Below are 15,360 nucleotides of genomic sequence, written 5' to 3'. Positions count from 1 at the left end.
TTACGAGGTGAGTTACCTTCCAGTAGAAGTGGGTCCAAGGCACCAATGACGGCCCACTAGTAAGAGTAGTATGTTAGATGATTGTATTTGTGATATTCATCTAGGTTTGATACTACTTATATGTTATGTGCCGGAATGATATGACGTTATATGCTAGTAGCAGTAGGGGAGATAGTCCCCAAGAGTTCCGGTCGATAGGGCCGAAGGGGGTAGTCATACCCAGTCATGCTAGATATTATATGATTATGTGTTACATGTTATGTATTAGTAGTATAGGGGTGAAATAGTCCCCAGTATCCGGTCGAGAGGACCGAAGGGGAGGCCCGCACCCAGGTATGCTAGGTAGTATTTGGTCAAGAGGACCGAAGGGGAGGCCAACACCCAGGTATGCTAGGCAGTATCCGGTCGAGAGGACCGAAGGGGTAGGTCGGGTACCCTGATATTTCTGACAGTATATGTTTGTTATGTGATTGTATGGTATGTCATATGGTGCGGGAACTCATTAATATTCGTGCTTACAGTTTTCAGTTTTGTTTCAGGTACCTCCTCAGCGAAGGGGAAGGAGTCGGCGCGGTAGCTGCACATCATACACACACACGTTGGATTTCCACATTATGACATTCTTGGGATTGTACTCTTACATTGTTATATTTATGCTTTGGATTTCAGACATGAGATATTAGTTTTATGAAATGATATGTCTTCACTATGTTTTCTTATGGAGGTTTTATAAATCGTTCAATTAAAATGAAATTTTTGGACTCGAAATTTGGGATGTTACACTTCGCATGTGTGGTATTTATGTCTATGACCAGCTGTGTCTTAGTTGCTGCTTATTGTTATGTGTAAATTAAATTGAACTGCTGATAACATCTGGATTGCTAAAAATCCATGGGGTTGCTGATAACGCTGAAAATGTGTTGTTAATCCACATGGCATGCTGTTAGCCCGGTGGGATTATTGATAATCCCCAAGGGTTTGTGATAACTCATAGTTGTTTATTATGTTGCTCTGTATGGATATTTCGGGAAGGACTCACTAAACTTTATGCTTATAGTTGTGGATTAAATGTGTTTCAGGTACTGCGGATGATCGTGGAAAGGCGAAGGCTTGAATGTACTCTCCGGATTGTAGACTTTATGATTTCCATATTTTGATACTCTAATTTAGGATGACTATATTGATATACCTAGGATTTTCTTTATTTGGTTTTTATGATACTTGAGGTTTTTGCTAAATTAAAATGTAAATTTTATGGTAAAAATCAATATGTTACATGACGAAACAAGGAGCATTTATAATCACAAAGGAGCATTTGAGATCATGGAGGAGTATTTAGAATCATGGTCAATGCTCATGGATAATGCTCATTGGCGATGCTCATGGATAATGCCCATAGATGATGCTCACGCACGATGCTCATTGGTAATGCTCATGGATTATTGTAACGTCCCAAAATTTTCGAGTAAAAATTATATTTTAAATAAGTCAAAACCAATCATTCATTATCCAGATGTAGGCCATAATAAAAGTATTATCAAAACATCAAAGTAAAATCATAAATACTCAATGCAAAATAAATCTCCAGGGAAAGCAGTGCGATCAAGTCGGGCCCTTCATTTGAATATAGAAGTTCCTGGAACCTTATATATAAAACCATAAGCACAAAGCTTAGTGAGTTCACCAAATTACCACATAACATAGATATTGTGTATACATACATACATCGGGCCCCGCCCGGTACATTCATCAGGCCCCGCCCGGTATATATTCAAACACATAGAACACATGCTAGAAACACTAAGACAAATAGAATACAATATACTTATCAGGCCCCGCCTGGAATCGGGCCCTACGCGATATACATACTAAATACTACACATGCAAGAGTCACAGACAACTAGCATCCTAATCACAATAAATCATGGGTCGGCATTGGTGCCTTTGACCCACTAACACTGTGAGGAGACTCACATGAACTATTCAATAGAATCCCAAAAACTTCCTCAATAATAGAACATCCAACCCAAGCTTCCTAAAGCCAAATTGAAACAAATCCTTAGCCATATAATCAATTCCATCAAAGTTTGACCAAAAGTCAAACTTGTTAAAAAGTCATCGTTCAGCTTAGATAGAGTCAACGTCACGTCGTGACCATTCCTTGGTCACATCGTAAGAATGCAAAAGAGAAAATAATTGTGATTCAGGACACTGTCACGTCGTAACACATCTTATGTCATGTCGTGACTTCTGGTCAAAAGGCCAAAATCTTCATTAAGTGCTTAATCTCTTAAGACAAAGGCCCATAATATTAGATCTAGTTCCTAAATAGCTTGATAATGGATAAGGTTTGCAACTTTATCCACTAGTATGGTCCAAACAACCAAGATCCAGTCTTTAAGTTGCAAAAGGACCAAGAATGCATCTTTCTCAGCTAAATCCATTAAGTGGAAGTCTCCAACCTTCAGATCTAAATCAATATGATGTTTAGATGGATAAAGTTTTCAAATTTATCCATAATAATGTCGCTAGCATTCAAGATCTAAACTTTAATACACCAAAATGGCCTAAATGACCAAAATAACTTGCATGGATGAAAGAGAAGGAAAAAGATCAAAACTTTCCTAGTCCATGAGGTCTAGAAAATATTCTAAACTAATCAACATGGTGTTGGAGTCTAGATATGAAACATACAAGGTTCTTGGGACCTTAGAGAGTAATAAAGTTAAAAACTTTATTCCCAACTCTCAGTCAAAACTCATTAAATTGGACCAAATCACCAAATACACTTAGATCCAAAGATGAAATGCAATAAGACTTGGAACTTTATAGCTTACAAAGGTCTAGAAGGTAGATGAATGTTGAGATCTTCAATTACCAAGCTTCAAGGATCAATCTTGCATGAAAACATTGCTCCAAAACCATCAAAAACTCCAAAAATGAATGAGATAGGAGAAGGGAGGCTCAAATCTTGAAAATGTAGGTTAGGGTTTCTGTTAACAGGTTCTAGATATGATGGAGGCTAAGAAAATAGCCTAAAATATGAATCCTTGCCTTTAAATACCTTGAAAACCCTACAATTTTTGTCGGCTTTGGGCTACATTGTTCTCATGTCATGAGAATATATTCTCACCTCATGAAAACTCTCATGCCGTGAGAATCACTTCTCACCTTGTGAGAACCTATTTTCAAAAAATTTCACTCCAAGTTCAAACAGTCAGAACTTATTCGTTTCAACTCCGTTTTCGGCGTTCTTTATATGCACGGAAAGGTATTGATGAGCCCCACAACCTTATATAATTACTTTTTACTTAAAACACATCCAAATAAAATCCTTAATTCATAGAACGAGTCTGAAACAACACTTTTCCCCAAGACACAAACAAAGGCTTTAATCACTTATCCAACATTATTGTCATCCAATAAGATCTAAACCTCATTCCTTTGAAGCCCAAAGCTTTTACTTGAGCCATTTATTGTCCACAATCCCAGAATAAGAAACTTCTTGAAACTGGATGTTACAACTCTCCCTTACTTAAAACTAGATTTCATCCTTGAAATCCGTCTTGGTTAGGATCTCTCAAAACAACACCAACACATTCTACAATCTTCCTTTAACCACTTTGAAATCAATTCATCCTATAAATAAAACTCAATAGACCACTCAGAAACCCATAGTTGCTAACAAACAACCCAAAAACTTGAAAATACTCAACCATAACGTCTATCTTTCTCTCCGTAACTAAAGACCCAACTTCCAGTGAGAACCACTCAAACCGGAAGCTCTAAAATCCACAACCACAAACCAATTTCATGAATATTCTTACCGGAACCGAGAACCCATCAGTCTAAACTTCAGAAACCATACCCTAAGTCTGATGATCGTCCATTCATCACACATACCCCTAGTTCCCTGACTAGGAACACCACCAAATCATGCATAAAGAGTACTTAGAGACACCGGTCGTGAATATCCACAATCACAAATCCAAAAATTATGCCCAAAAACCATAAATACGCTCTTGAATTCCTCACAAGTAATCATCAGCCCACTGCTCCCACGATCATAATGATGGTCCATCCTCACGTTGCATCCAAATCCCTTATCAGCTCAAATATACCTCCACCTGACAAATCACTAGAGACATTTACAATGAACCTCATAACTCGAGATTTCATAACCGATACCCAACAGTTCAAACAAATCCTAATAGACGGCCTACAAGCAACAAGGTTCATAACGCAGACATTCAGCAGGAGACTTCTGATGCATAGTTAATACTCCCAACCAACTTTTACTATCCACATGTTCCAAGCCAGTTGGTCATTGAGTCTCTCGACTCCAAATAAGACTAACAATATGAGACCTAAGAGTCTGAATCAAATGACTATCAGGTCCTACCCATATGAATCATAAAGGTATCGGTTCACGATATGTCGAGACACCTCCTAACCACTAAAACGATAAGCTTCTGATTTTACGCTGATCATGTCGTCATTCCTTCACTGGTCTGAAGACTCACGAGCAGCACCAAAGGGGCCTAAAGACACTCAACCATCAAGCCAATGACTTGCATGAATCCAATAAACATCCCTCTCAACACTAATCAAACACAAAACGAGCTACACTCTTCTATCGTGCACGATACCTTTAACAGTACATGTTGTTACTAACGCAAAATCGGATGAAAACATGGTTGCACACAACCAGAGAATGAGACAAGAGGTCCTACTCTTCTTCCAGTTCAAAAGCTATAAACTACAACATAACCATATTAATAAATTCAGACCAATTTTTCTCATGCTATCTTACTCAGTCCACCTATACACCCCTCCTGATCATACTCGATGAACTACCATGATATCCACCTTCAAGGGGACCCATAACAATCCCTGCATTCCTTCTTCCTCACAACCTTACCCAAAGGGTGAAGTACCAGTAGATCTAACAAAATGGAGAACCTAAACCGCTAACAAAAACATCCTCATGAATGACAAAAACAGGATCGCACACCTTGATTGAAATGCTGTTAAAACCCTAGTCGGATCAATCCAAATACCAACCATGTCGACAAGACATACCAAAAATTGGATTCTGCGTAGATCCTAAGCCACACCTAAAAAGCTAAATAATACCTCTTCGATGTCTGAACTCCCAATAACCAAGGACAACTGTCAAAACGGAGCCTGCTGTTAATAATACTTCCAAACCAACATTTAACGGTACCCATATCCATAAACCAAAAGGTACAATGTATAGATTTTGACGATAGGTTGACGCATCCATTGACTTCCACTGATATAACTCGAAACCTTCGAAGAACCTCAACTATTGATGATGAACGAAATGACTAACGATCAAGAATGCATGGGCAACTAATCCAATGGTCTAATACACTACTAAAAAAACCCATGTGGAACTAAACATACCCAACTCTAAAGTTGATTTTTAAATCAAGAACTGCCCAGTCTAGACTATAGGTAGCAATCTATATAACAAGCTGACAAATCCCTCAACAATCGATTCTCAACCTGAGCGACCCAAACCCATCGTGCACTATTCATCAGCATTATCAGAAGGAACCACTAGCTACAAAGAGTTCCTTTTCCCGAAAGCTTCCAGTAGCAAAGAAAACGTGTACATTCCTGAGCACATATATCTGATGGAAACTAGCAATACACCTAATTTTCACCAAAGCTTGAACCAAAATCTCACATACATGACCCACAGATACCTGTGACCCATTCTTTTAAAACCATAAACTTTAACAGATTAATGATCCTCCAAGCAGAATACCCAATTCTCCCCCACTTAGGGTTCAAACTACCACCAACTGACATTTCAAACAGGCCAAAACTCAAATCAGATCAACCAGATGCATACCATCCCAAAACCTTGGAATGTATAACACAAATCAAAATGATATTCCATATAAAGACCTAGAAAACTCAAAGAGATTCCAAATCATAGATAGAGACCTCGGAATCTCCCTAATCATGCCCGCCTCTAACATCTAAAATCCTATGCAGATGCTCAAGCAATAATTATGTCCATTCATCACACCAATTCCCTATCTAGAAACAAATGGATTACCACAAACCTTGTCGATAAATACTTAATCATCAATTCATCATGCAAATCATTCATATAAAAAAGATGCATCATTCTCATAGTTGGGATACATTAGATACAAGAAACGTTTTTGTTCCTGATTCACTTCCATGATCATGTGAAACAATCAACTAGCACCAGACCAGACTATATTCAAAGAAAGCATACCCTTGATCTCATCTCAAGGAAACCATACCACAAGGATCCTCTTGTGCATTCCCACACTCCTATAATTGCTGCCAAAAACCACAACTATCTACGCCCATGTTGGGTGTACATCCTCACTCTGAAAATCACATGTCTGGTCTCTTTTTCCCGCGAACATGAAAAGCTAGAAGGACATAACCCCCGTCATGGATAGTGACATCCTAATCCATCTTCCAATCACTCAACTGGAACTATCTTGAGCAAGGCCATCGAGACCTCAAATCCATTAACTCACCTAGGTATGCACCATTCGAACCAAATACTGACATGAACACTAACGCCCAAACAATAATCTAACCCATCATTAGTTTAAAAAACCATAACCGAAAGGATGATAAAGAAGGGAAAAAACTACAATGAATCATGTTGCCAAACCATGTTATCTACCCTTAACCAGTTCCTTAGAATCCCCAAAGTTTTCTTTTATTCGAGTACGGATCCTATGCTTTCAATAGTATTGGTCCAATACTACCTTCCACACATATCCATAATTCCCTCAATAATCATTCTAGATCCTCTAAATAACTTCTCATGTACACTACCACCCGATCCAACCAGATATACCCACTCTCAAACGAGCACACACTGTTAATATTCCTAGAATCTCCTTCTAGGATTCCTCTTCCGAAAATGATCACGCAAGCACATTCTACCATGCTTCCTAGGTTAGCATAGGGTTCTCTTCACACCACCCTCCGCCATCAGTTGCCGAAGTGAATCCCTCTAATACCTTCTAACTACCTTACAAATACAATTACATGTTACAAGTACTAGAAAATTCTTCAACTGTAATGTATCACACCACAACGGATGGAATCAAACAAGAGCTGCGCAATAGAGTTAAACCTAACATTATAAAATTATCTAATTCCCACATGTAACCTAACGTATTCGCTTAATAGTTAGCTGATATTATTGTAGGTCCCTAAAATCACATAGCAAGTAGCGTTCGAGCATCGAGTAATCTAACTAGTGCCTCACTTAATCAGGCCATTCTATCCAACAATCTGAAATCCATAATAGCATGCAGTTCAAAAAGTTCAACCAACAGCAATATAAAAGGCATCTCTCCTAGCATTCTATCATGCAACCCTGAGCAGATCCTTAGCCCTAATCTAGCATGCAATTCGCCTATACTCATACTAAAACAATAAGCATAACACATGTATGGGTATTTAGGGAAATACTTACCTGACACCGGGTGATTGCAAATATCACACCCCTTTTTCTGAAAAACCTTTTTGGAAAATCATTCGTTTTAAAAGATTTTTGAAATCCTCGGTTTGAGTTCAGAAACACCTGGGAGTGTGCCCAAATACCTCAAACCAACGCTCTGATAGAAAATTGTAACGTCCCAAAATTTCCGAGTAAAACTTGAATTTTAAATAAGTCAAAACCATTCATTCATTATCCAAATTTCGGCCATAATAAAAGTATTATCAAATCATCAAAGTGAAATCATAAATAGTCAATGTGGAATAAATCTCTAGGGGACGCAGTATGATCAAGTCAGGCCCTTCATTTGAAATAGAGGTACCTGAAACCATAAACATAAAATTGTAATCACAAAGCTTAGTGAGTTCCCCAAAATACCACATACCATACATGTCATGTACACATACATAAATCTGGCCCTGCCCGCTACATTCATCAGGACCCGCCCGATATACATACAAACATATAGAACACATGCAATAATCACTAAGACAAATAGCATACAATATACTCATCAGGCGCCGCCTGGCATCGGGCCTCGCCCGGTATCCATACTACATACAACACATGAAAGAGTCACATAGGCAACTAGCATCCTGATCATAATAAGTCATGGGCCGACCTTTGGTACCTTCGACCCGCTAACACTATGAGGAGACTTACCTGAATGATTCAACAAAACTCCAATGGCTACCTCAACAACATAACATCGAATCCAAGATTCCTAAATTCAAACTGAAACAAATTCTTAGCCAGATACTCAAGTCTACCCAAGTTTGACCAAAAGTCCAACTGGTCAAAAAGTCAACATTCAGCTTAGACAAATTCAATGTCACGTCGTGACCATTCCTTGGTCACGTCGTAAGAATGCTAATGACAAAACAAGGATATTGTCACGTGGTGACATATCTTATGTCACGTCATGACTTCTAGTCAAAAGGCCAAAATCTTCATTAAGTGCCTAATCTCTTCAGGTCAAGGTCAATAACCTTAGATCTAGTTCCAAAATAGCTTCATAATGGATAAAGATTCTAAATTTATCCAATAGGATGGTCCAAACAAGCATGATCTAGTCTTTAAGTCTCATAGGGACTAAGAATGCATCTGTTTTAGCTAAATACATTAAGTCCAAGTCTCCAACCTTCAGATCTGAATCAATATGATGTTTAGATGGATAAAGTTTCCAACTTTATGCATCTTAATGTCTCAAGCTTTAAAGATCTAAACTTTAATACATAAAATGGCCTAAATGACCGAAATAACTTGTATGGATGAAAGAGAATGCGAAAGATCAAAAGTTTCCTAGTCTATGAGGTCCAGAAGACATTCTAAACTGATCAACAAGGTGTTGGAATCCAGATCTGAAACATACAATGGTCTTGGGAACTTGGAGAGTAATAAAATTGCAAACTTTATTCCCAACTCTCACTCAAAACTCATTAAAATGGACCAAAAACACCCAATACACTTAGATCCAAAGTTGAAATGCAATAAAGATTGGAACTTTATAACTTACAAAGGTCTAAAAGGTAGATGAAAGTAGAGATATTCAATTACCAAGCTTCAAGGATCAATCTTGCATGAAAACATTGCTCCAAAACCATCTAAAACTCCAAAAATGGATGACAGATGAGAGAGGATGCTCAAGTCTTAAAAATGGAGGCTTGGGTATCTCTCAAGAAGTTCTAGATATGATAGAGGCTAAGAAAATACCCTAAAACATGAATCCTTACCTTAAATACCTTGAAAACACTAAAAATTTCATGGGCTTTGGGCTGCACAGTTCTCATTTCGTGAGAATATATTCCCACCTCGTGAGGACTCTCACGCCGTGAGAATTACTTCTCACCCCGTGATAACAGATTTTCACCAAATTTTACTCCAACTTCTAACAGTCATAACTTCTTCGTTTCAACTCCGTTTTCTTTTTACTTAAAACATATCCAAATAAAATTCATAATTCACATAAGAGGTCTATAACAACACTCTTCCCATTTACCCTTCGACTCCAAGACACAAACCAAGGTTTTTTCATTTATCCATCATTATCATCATCCAATAAGATCTAAACCCCATTCCTTTGAAGCCCAAGGCTTTTACTTAATCAATTTATTGTCCATAATCTTGAAATAAGAAACTTCTTGAAATCGGATGTTACAATTATGCTTCAGTATGTGTATAACTAGTGCTCATGTGGTTGAAGGTTCCAGAAGCACCCACATGACATTTCATGATTGAATGGAAATTAGGGCATCACCTTCATGGGTTAATTTTGGATGGGACCAACCCAACAGAATTATGGTTTCCTATGCTTGCTTATTAACTGGATCATATTCCCATCATTGTTAGTCGCTACTTTTTAGTAATGGCTTAAAGTGAGATACAAAATTGAATGTTTGTAATAGTTCATGAGAGTTTAATATAATTTTTTCTCTTGTTCAAATGCCACATTGACCAAACCAAGTTAAATATTATGTTCGGTTTTGATTTGAGTATTTTTAGAAGTTTTATTCTGCAAGTGTCATCGAAGTTTGTTTGATATTTTTCTGAAGTGCTTAACTTATTTTTTTTGGTCCTAACAAGTTGATTTCCCTATGATTTCCGAGAGAACATTTTCATTAAAATGTTTTATTCCACCATTTTTTTATGTAATAATTCCTTCGATAGTATTATTTTTTATGATACAGTATTTGATGATTGTTTGTAATCTTTTATATATATATATATATATATATATATATATATATATATATATATATATATATATATATATATATATATATATATATATATATATATATATATATATATATATATATATATAGGGCCATTTTAAGTTTTCTTTCTTTAGGTTGATCTTGGAACCAACAAATAACAATACGGAACTTCTAAGTTGGTTTTGCTGATCTTGGTGAATGATAGAACATTAACAAAAGATGTAACATTATGAGATGATAGAATTATGATTTGAATTCATTATAAGTTGTATGTTTGTATTCTCCTAAGTTAGTCTTCATCTTAAATATATACCCGATGACAATATATATCACCACGTGAACATTATACTTGAAAGGTGTTTTTGTATACAAATACAATCTAATGACATAACGAAACACCAACCAATGGAAAGATACCAATAATCACAAAATTGGTTAAAGATAGAATCATCTAACCGTTAAATATCTTAAGATATATAAACTAATGAGTTGACCGTGATGAGTATTTATGTCTGTATAGTCGAACAAAACGTCGAAAATGTGCAAAACATAATACTCGAATCATGCTTAACTAGTAGTCTTTAATATTGATAGTTGAAACTAGCTTAATTAATCCCGCAGAATATAAAGTAACGCCACAAATATATAGCAAAGATTCTATGTGGCAAAAAAAAAATATATTGGTTTCGTCATGAGTCCACGAATACTTCTCGGTCTCATATTATTTTGACTTTTGAAGTTTTTATCCTTTAACTTTGACCGTATATATTTGTATTTTTTTATATACAATACTTGACGCAAAATATATGCAACATATTTGTTTTAAATGTTTTTTATTGTTATAATTTTATCAACTAATATATAACACAAATAAAATATTTAAGGTTAAAGTTAAAAAATAAAAACTTAAAAAGCAAAAAGTGGATAATAAATATGACAAAAAAAATAATTAAATGAAAATATATTTTCAATTAATCTAGTCATTATAGTAAATATCTTTGTTTAACAAAAGTATTATAAGAAAATCAGGATACCAAAAATTGTATTTGGAAAAAGCAAATAAATCAATAATTAGAAAAGAAAAAACAGATATAGTTGAAACGTCTAAATTCATGCATTAATTGCTTGTTCCATCAGTACCCTCCTCCTTGTTTCCATCTAACACACTTATTGTAGCTATCAGTTAGGTAGCCTTAAGGGCAGTGGTTGGTATTTAGACTTTACCCACTTCCCCTATCCTATTTCCAATCGATCAATAATAGCAACATTAAAAATAAAATATCAATAATAGTAATAATAACAACCCTTTTAATAATAATATTTTAATATATAATTCGTATTTCGTTTTAATTGAATTTAGTCCAGACAATCTACCCTTTTAGTTCAGGTCGTGTTTTGATGTATGCCTAATCTGAATAAAGGCAAGACTAAATACGTGAAAAACGTAAGATACACGGTTTGACATGTCGGGTATTGTTACCTATAGTTTCCTAATTAAGCCCAATTGGTGCTACGACCACCCAAAACTCTTGTTTTCCATTTTTTTAGCTGAATCGTAAGATGTACCAAGTCATTACTTTGTATACAACTCTTCAAAACAAATGGTCACATGTCTAGGAAATGTTAGCAAGTATCAGTCATTTCGATATCATATTGCTAAAAGTGGGTAGATGGCCTTTTGTACGTCATAATGAAAGAAGGTAAAGTGCATGAAATAGCAAAGTACTTTTTTTTTGTGTAAATCAATGTGGACAATATTTTTTAATATTCATAATGGTAACAATTTCATAGTTTGTTTTATCGATTATAACATTTTTTTAATTTTGACAACCAACAAATGCATATCGTTGATTGTATTAGTTTTTGATGGATTACCGAATTGGGGTTTATGGTATTCATACAAAAAGATGATACACAGATATATATACAAGGGAAACGAGATATTCAAAGAAGTTAGACTAGGCATGACAATCGTGTCGTGTTTGGGTTGGTATATTTGGAAACGAGATATTCAAAGAAGCTAGACTAGGCATGACAATTGTGTCATGTTCGGGTTGGCGGGTCAAAATATGTCAACCCAAACACGACTCATTTAAATATACAGGTCACGGGTTGGCGGTTTTGAAGATAAACTCATATATGACCCGCCAACCCATTTATTTATATGGGTTCATAGGTTGGCGGGTCTGTGGATCAGATTTAGGTTCGTGAGTCAGGTTACGATTTACGACCTTAAGGAAAATTGCAAAATGGTTACAGACTTAGCCTTACAGGTTATGACTTACGACCTTAGGCTATCCACCACGAGTCAAAATTTTAAAACAATCAAATGGTCTATGAATCAATGATATATATATAATATAATACTTATTAAATATTAATACTTGATACATAAATACATTTAAAAATAAAATCATTTTTTTATTAAAAATATAAACGGGTTGGTGGGTCAACCCGTTTTTTTTTTTTTTTGTTGAGAAACTCATATATGACCCATTCAATAAACGGGTTGGCGGGTTGGTGGGTTAGCGGGTTGCCGGGTTAAAAAACTCAACCCAAACTCATTTATTTCGTGTCGTGTCGTGGGTCGTATCGCGGGTCGTGTCAAGAATTGTCAGCCCTAAGCTAGACAAACAGAATAAATACAATATATACTAAAAGCCAACACTCCCCTGTGGTCGGAACTTTAGGTTAGAGGCATGTTCGATAGTCTAGAAATCATGCAAATAAGTATCAAGGGAGACCATTAGTGGAGATGGCAGCATATAGGTAATCAAAAGGAACATGGAGAATACGACTTCGTGATGTGAACCTTTTCTCCCAAAATATGATTGTCCAAATCCAAATGTTTGGTGCATTAATGTTCAACCAGAGGAGCGGATGTACTAGTAATAAGAGGGTGCACGGCACCGCTCGAACCGTTATTTAACCCTTAATTTTATATTAAAATCATGTAATTTTTATTGTTTAATTATCAGATAATGACTTGAAAGGGTAACGAACTTTCGACTTTGTTCACATTTAGTCACTAAACTTTTTTTTGTTATCTATTTGCCATTAAACTATTGAAACTGTTCACATTTTACCCTTATGACCGGTTGTTACCGGTCATAAGGGTAAAATGTGAACGGTTTCAATAGTTTAGTGGCAAATAGATAACGAAAAAAAAGTTTAGTGACTAAATGTGAACAAATCGAAAGTTCGTTTCCCTCTAAAAAGTTCAATGACTAAATGTGAACAAACTTCCTATTGTATTATGTTTTAGCAAATATTTATTTTTGTTTAATTGTAGCAACATTTGTTGATGAAGAAATCTATGAAATAAAAAAAAAAACAAAATGTAACATCCGGATTTCCAGGTATCATAATTTAAGTATTTTTCTTTTGAGTTAAGAAGAGAGACTCGACGAGTTGACGCCTCAACTCGTCGAGTAAGGTCACGACTGATGACTCAGATTAATGAATGGACTCGACGAGTCGGTGAGGCGACTCGACGAGTCCGCGCTGTTGGCAGAAACCCTAAATCTTTGGGCCCAAGCCATATTTAAAGGCACTTATGGCCTTCAATTGCGACTACCTTTCCCATAAGTTAGAACCCTAGCGAGCTTGAGTGTGTAGAGTGAGAGGAAGAGCTATCTTGAGATTTTTGGTGTGATTTTGCAAGAAAGGAGAAGAGTTTCAGCAAGAGGGACTAAGGAAGGTTATTGTTCTGAGTTATTCAAGCAAGGAGCTTCATTCTGAGGTACAAAAATGAACTACTTTCCTTCCCTATTGTGTAGATTCCATTTTGGGGTTAGGGCTTGAATTACTTCATCTTTGGGGTTTTGAATGCCTCAAACTAGAGATGGCAAAAAAAACTCGTACCCGATGGGTACCCGAAACTCTAACCCGAGTTGACCGGGTAAATCCTCGAGTTGACCGTGGATGGGTATTACCCGAATATAAAAAGCGTGGATGGGGATGGTTCTACCTGTCGGGTACCCGTACCCGTACCCGAAACCGGCCCTGATGGGTACCTGATATATATATATATATATATATATATATATATATATATATATATATATATATATATATATATATATATATAATTACGAGTTCAAACGATATTGTAACTACGTATTCATGGGATGTCACAAATTTTGCATGCCAAACCGATGGTCATAATTCACATCAGTGAGAATGGTTCATTTTTTTGTAAAACCAAAATCAGATTGGAAATTTTGATTTTTTATTTTGGAAAATGTCAAACCATTGGTTTTCTATTTCGGTTTCGGTTTTTTGTTTTTTTTTAAATATATTTTCAGGGTTTTTTTTTATTTCATAGATTTCTTCATCAACAAATGTTGCTACAATTTAACAAAAATAAATAATTTGCTAAAACATAATACAAGAGGAAGTTTGTTCACATTTAGTCATTGAACTTTTTAGATGGAAACGAACTTTCGATTTTGTTCACATTTAGTCACTAAACTTTTTTCCGTTATCTATTTGCCACTAAACTATTGAAATTTTTCACATTTTACCCTTATGAACGGTAAGAGCCGGTCATAAGGGTAAAATATGAACAGTTTCAATAGTTCAATGGCAAATAGATAACGAAAAAAAGTTTAGTGACTAAATGTGAAAAAAGTCGAAAGTTCGTTAACCTTTCAAGTCATTATCCCTTTAATTATTGGATCCATTACAGGGTTATATTACTCAATTTTCTATATATAAAAAAAATTGAGTAATCTAACCCTTATAAATGACACTTTTGACGAAAATGACGTAATTTTTTTTTTTTGTAAAGCAGCCTTCTTTTCTGGAACACATTGTTCCGGAAAGGTCGTCGGAATTCCGAAGTACAATTTCGGAGCATGGTTTCAGAATACATTTTATTTTTTATTTATTTATTTATTTATTCTTTTTGCATGTTACATGTGGTTTTTCATTTATTATAAATTATGGTTTTATATAATGTGTATATTTTGCTTTCATAAAATGTATAACTTTTTGTTTTATAAAATATAAAATGCAATTAAAATCAACAAACAACTAATAAATACATAAACTAAATAAATGATGTGTTTGTAGGTCATATTACAAATACGATGTTCAAATTATCTT

The sequence above is a fragment of the Lactuca sativa genome, chromosome 4 (genome assembly GCF_002870075.4).
Source record: "Lactuca sativa cultivar Salinas chromosome 4, Lsat_Salinas_v11, whole genome shotgun sequence".
Classification (NCBI taxonomy): Eukaryota; Viridiplantae; Streptophyta; class Magnoliopsida; order Asterales; family Asteraceae; genus Lactuca; species Lactuca sativa.
The sequence above is the reverse complement of the archived record's forward strand: the minus strand, read 5'-3'. Positions refer to the sequence as shown.